General features: G+C 61.4%; 2 non-coding genes across 2 annotated transcripts in view; both read left to right on the top strand.

The window, feature by feature from the left end:
• The first annotated feature begins 2,222 nt into the window (after positions 1-2,222).
• LOC136441042 (small subunit ribosomal RNA) lies at positions 2,223-4,038 on the top strand. The gene has a single exon (XR_010756762.1). It is a non-coding gene; the product is annotated as a small subunit ribosomal RNA (ribosomal RNA).
• A 901-nt stretch (positions 4,039-4,939) lies between these two features.
• Positions 4,940-5,000, top strand: part of LOC136441114 (5.8S ribosomal RNA) — a 154-nt gene continuing 93 nt past the window's right edge. The window contains exon 1 of the ribosomal RNA XR_010756831.1: positions 4,940-5,000. This exon is cut by the window's right edge and continues 93 nt beyond it. This is a non-coding gene — a ribosomal RNA (5.8S ribosomal RNA).

The raw sequence follows: 5,000 nt of genomic DNA, 5'->3' as shown, positions 1-5,000 counted from the left end.
CCTTGGAGAAAGCCCGTTAAGACCTTCGGTCGCTGACTCCGATCCTTGGAGAAAGCCCGTAAAGACCTTCGGTCGCTGACTCCGATCCTTGGAGAAAGCCCGTAAAGACCTTCGGTCGCTGACTCCGATCCTGCGAGAAAGCCCGTTAAGACCTTTGGTCGCTGACTCCGATCCTTGGAGAAAGCCCGTTAAGACCTTCGGTCGCTGACTCCGATCCTTGGAGAAAGCCCGTTAAGACCTTCGGTCGCTGACTCCGATCCTTGGAGAAAGCCCGTTAAGACCTTCGGTCGCTGACTCCGATCTTTGGAGAAAGCCCGTAAAGACCTTCGGTCGCTGACTCCGATCCTGCGAGAAAGCCCGTTAAGACCTTCGGTCGCTGACTCCGATCCTTGGAGAAAGCCCGTAAAGACCTTCGGTCGCTGACTCCGATCCTGCGAGAAAGCCCGTTAAGACCTTTGGTCGCTGACTCCGATCCTTGGAGAAAGCCCGTTAAGACCTTCGGTCGCTGACTCCGATCCTTGGAGAAAGCCCGTTAAGACCTTCGGTCGCTGACTCCGATCCTTGGAGAAAGCCCGTTAAGACCTTCGGTCGCTGACTCCGATCTTTGGAGAAAGCCCGTAAAGACCTTCGGTCGCTGACTCCGATCCTGCGAGAAAGCCCGTTAAGACCTTCGGTCGCTGACTCCGATCCTTGGAGAAAGCCCGTTAAGACCTTCGGTCGCTGACTCCGATCCTTGGAGAAAGCCCGTCAAGACCTTCCGTCGCTGACTCCGATCTTTGGAGAAAGCCCGCAAGAGCTTTGGTGACTCACTCCGATTTCGCGAGAAGGGCCGCAAGAGCTGCGGGGACTCACTCCGATCCTGTGACAAAGCCCGACTCTTCAGGTCGCTCCTATGTAGCCCACCATCTCTTAAGCATTGGCGGCCGGGTCGGCCGGCGCTGACGGCCGAAGGAAGCCGCCGGGCGGACCGCGTTTGGTGTTTCCCCGCTCCCGAGGCCGCCTGCTACACGACGGCATGCGACTTTCCGGCCTGCCCCGACTTTCGGATTTCGCCAGGGTGTCTGACCAAGGTGTAGGTCGCCGATCCTACCTTGAGAGGAGTGGTCGTTTTTTGACTAGGCAACTCTTCCAGAGCCCGTAGCGGACGGCGGCTGGGGGCCAGCGGGTCCGGGAGGGTGCGGACGGGGCCGGCGCGGCACGGGCCAGACCCCTGCGTGGAGAAAAGACGGGGTCGTCCGGTGACTTTGCCCCGTCGGCCGGCTCCATCGGACTTGGCACCGGGCGCCTGGGCGGGTGTCGGCGGGGGGAGTGAGCGCCCCGCCCCGCCCGACTCCGACCGCCCCGGAGGGCGCCCCGGGCCCGCCGGGCGAGCGAGCAGGGTCCGTCCGGTGTGGGGCGGGGCCCGGGGAGGCGGGGGTGGAGCGGGCGGCCGAGCAACGGGGTCGACCGGGACGGGTCTCCCCCGGCCGGCGGGGCCGGTCTCCCGTTGCCCCCGAAGCCTACCCCGTGGCCGACTTGCGGTGGTTTTTCAAAAAAGTGCTCTGTAGGGTGTCTGACCATGTCGTGGGTCGCTCAACCTACCTTGAGAGAGTGGTCGTTTTTTGACTAGCTCGGGAATCGACGGCGAGCAATCGCACACTCTCTCGCCAGTCGTTTTGCTACCCCGCCGACCAGGCTGCCACTCCCCGCGAGGGCAGCCGGAGGTCGACAACCGGCTTGGAAGGCGCCCGCTCCTCCGCTCCTGCGGGCGAGGACGGGCGTGCCGACGGGCGTCCGGAACCAGCGCCGGGGCAGGCCCTCCGCGGAGGGCAGCCCGGGTCCCGCCGCTGCGGCGGCGGACCCAACGGCGACGGCTCGCCCCTTCCGTCTGCGTGCGAGTACGCCTTGCGGACTCGGCGGTTCGAGACCCGGCCGTCCGCCTTGCCGGCGGACGCGTCCGGTCGTGAGAGTGCGGGACCGTTCCTGACGGGACGGCTCGGGCGTTGAAGGGAAGCAACGGTCAGGTGTGGCCGGGAGTTCTGCGCTCAGGCTCCCGAGGGTTCGCGGCCATCTCCACGGCGCGTTCCCACCTCACGGCAGCGACGGACTCGGCGGCGCTCGGCGCTCCGGTCGAGCGGGACCGTGTGGCGGCGGCGGCAGTTGCGGGTCTTCCCGCGCTGCCCCGCGGCCGCGGCGGTCCTCTCCCGGCGGCGACCGCTCTTTCGCCGCCTCGGCGTCCTCGCTACCTGGTTGATCCTGCCAGTAGTCATATGCTTGTCTCAAAGATTAAGCCATGCACGTGCAAGTTTAAACTGTCCCAGTGAAACTGCGAATGGCTCATTAAATCAGTTATGGTTCCTTTGATCGTCACATCCTACATGGATAACTGTGGTAATTCTAGAGCTAATACATGCGGAAGAAGCGCCGACCTCACGGTCTGGCGTGCATTTATCAGACCAAGACCGACCCGGGGTTCGCCCCGGTCCCTTTGGTGACTCTGGATAACCCAGCCGATCGCACGGTCTTCGCACCGGCGACAGATCATTCGAATGTCTGCCCTATCAACTTTCGATGGTAGGTTCTGTGCCTACCATGGTGGCAACGGGTGACGGGGAATCAGGGTTCGGTTCCGGAGAGGGAGCCTGAGAAACGGCTACCACATCCAAGGAAGGCAGCAGGCGCGCAAATTACCCACTCCCGACTCGGGGAGGTAGTGACGAAAAATAACAATACGGGACTCTTTCGAGGCCCCGTAATTGGAATGGGTACACTTTAAATCCTTTAACGAGGATCTATTGGAGGGCAAGTCTGGTGCCAGCAGCCGCGGTAATTCCAGCTCCAATAGCGTATATTAAAGTTGTTGCGGTTAAAAAGCTCGTAGTTGGATCTTGGGACCGGGCTTGCGGTCCGCCGCGAGGCGTGTCACTGCTCGTCCCGGCCCTCCCCGCCGGATTCTCCTTGGTGCTCTTAACTGAGTGCCTCGGGGTGCCGGAGCGTTTACTTTGAAAAAATTAGAGTGTTCAAAGCAGGCCTGGCGCCTGAATAGTGGTGCATGGAATAATGGAATAGGACCTCGGTTCTATTTCGTTGGTTTTCGGAACGTGAGGTAATGATCAAGAGGGACGGACGGGGGCATTCGTATTGCGGCGGGAGAGGTGAAATTCTTGGATCGCCGCAAGACGAACCACTGCGAAAGCATTTGCCAAGAATGTTTTCATTGATCAAGAACGAAAGTTGTGGGCGCGAAGGCGATCAGATACCGCCCTAGTCACAACCATAAACGATGCCAACCAGCGATCCGCCGGCGTTACTTCGATGACCCGATGGGCAGCTCCCGGGAAACCTGAGTTTTCGGGTTCCGGGGGAAGTATGGTTGCAAAGCTGGAACTTAAAGGAATTGACGGAAGGGCACCACCAGGAGTGGAGCCTGCGGCTTAATTTGACTCAACACGGGGAAACTCACCCGGCCCGGACACAGTAAGGATTGACAGATTGAGAGCTCTTTCTTGATTCTGTGGGTGGTGGTGCATGGCCGTTCTTAGTTGGTGGAGCGATTTGTCTGGCTAATCCCGATAACGAACGAGACTCTGGCATGCTAACTAGTTCGGCGATCCCGCGCGATCGGCCGCAACTTCTTAGAGGGACAGCCGGCAGTAAGCCGGACGAGATGGAGCAATAACAGGTCTGTGATGCCCTTAGATGTCCGGGGCCGCACGCGCGCTACAATGAAGGCATCAGCGAGTCTTTCGCCTTCGCCGAAAGGTGCGGGTAACCTGCTGAACCGCCTTCGTGCTAGGGATCGGGGATTGCAATTATCTCCCATGAACGAGGAATTCCCAGTAGATGCGTGTCATCAGCGCGCGTTGATTACGTCCCTGCCCTTTGTACACACCGCCCGTCGCTACTACCGATTGAATGGTTTAGTGAGGCCAGTCGATCGGCCCCTCTCGGGCCGGCAACGGTCTGGAGGAGCGCCGAGAAGCCGATCAAACTTGACCATTTAGAGGAAGTAAAAGTCGTAACAAGGTTTCCGTAGGTGAACCTGCGGAAGGATCATTACCGAAACGAAGAAGCGAGGCGCTCGCGTCGTCGACTTCACACCAAACTCGTGGCAAGGAGCGGGCTCTGGTGCCCCCGGCCTCCCGCTCCGACCCTCACTCTTCCTTACCGCCTCGACAAGGTGGCGCTCCGACGGTTGCTCTCGCGCCAATCGCTCCTCCTTCGCGGAGGAGCGCGGGCGGAGAGCCAGGAGCGCCCATGCCGACCCGCTTGGCGGCGGGACCCGGCAGCCCCCTTGGAACGTTGGTCGGGCGCCTTCAGTGTGAGCCCGTCGTTCCCTATACCCTGCTAAACCAGCGAGCCGCCCCGAGTAGCCTGGTCGAGGACTGAGTCAGGTCCTCCCGGCGAAAAGTCTTGGGCGGGCGAGCGCAAGTGGGGGCACCTATATCCTGGCGGAGGGGCGTCGCGTCGTGGGTTTGCGCGGAATGGGGTTGAGTTGCTAGTCTCACGGCGGGGCCTAGGTGAGACGGCTCCTCCCCGGCACCCCGGCGCGGCGTTTCGGTCTCTGACTCGATGCAATCCATCTTGCGGACGAGTGACCTGTCCTTAAGCGTCGGACTTCGAGCGGGCGTCCCGCGGTCCAAGGCCTCCTTTGGGCAGAGGGGAGGACTGCTCTCGGTCGCCGCCGGCCAGCCACCGGCGGTCTCGACCGACTGCTCCACTCCCCGAGGTCTTCAAGAGAAGGGCGGGCGCAATCGACCCCTCGGCTCTAATTTCCCGGCCGGGTTTTGTCGAGGGGGCGCAGCGGTCTTCGCGGCGGGTCCCGGTTCGCGGAGCGACCCCCAGCCCTTCCGCTCGTTCGCCGTCCTTCACTCCGAAGGGCGCCTTCTTCCCGTCTCTGAAACGACGGTGCCGAGAGGCAAAGACAAGCTTTCGATGCGAAACGAAAAAGAAAAACGACAACTCTTAGCGGTGGATCACTCGGCTCGTGTGTCGATGAAGAACGCAGCCAGCTGCGAGAA

This window comes from Branchiostoma lanceolatum, chromosome 8, assembly GCF_035083965.1.
Source record: "Branchiostoma lanceolatum isolate klBraLanc5 chromosome 8, klBraLanc5.hap2, whole genome shotgun sequence".
NCBI classification, from domain to species: Eukaryota; Metazoa; Chordata; class Leptocardii; order Amphioxiformes; family Branchiostomatidae; genus Branchiostoma; species Branchiostoma lanceolatum.
The sequence above is the reverse complement of the archived record's forward strand: the minus strand, read 5'-3'. Positions and strand labels throughout refer to the sequence as shown.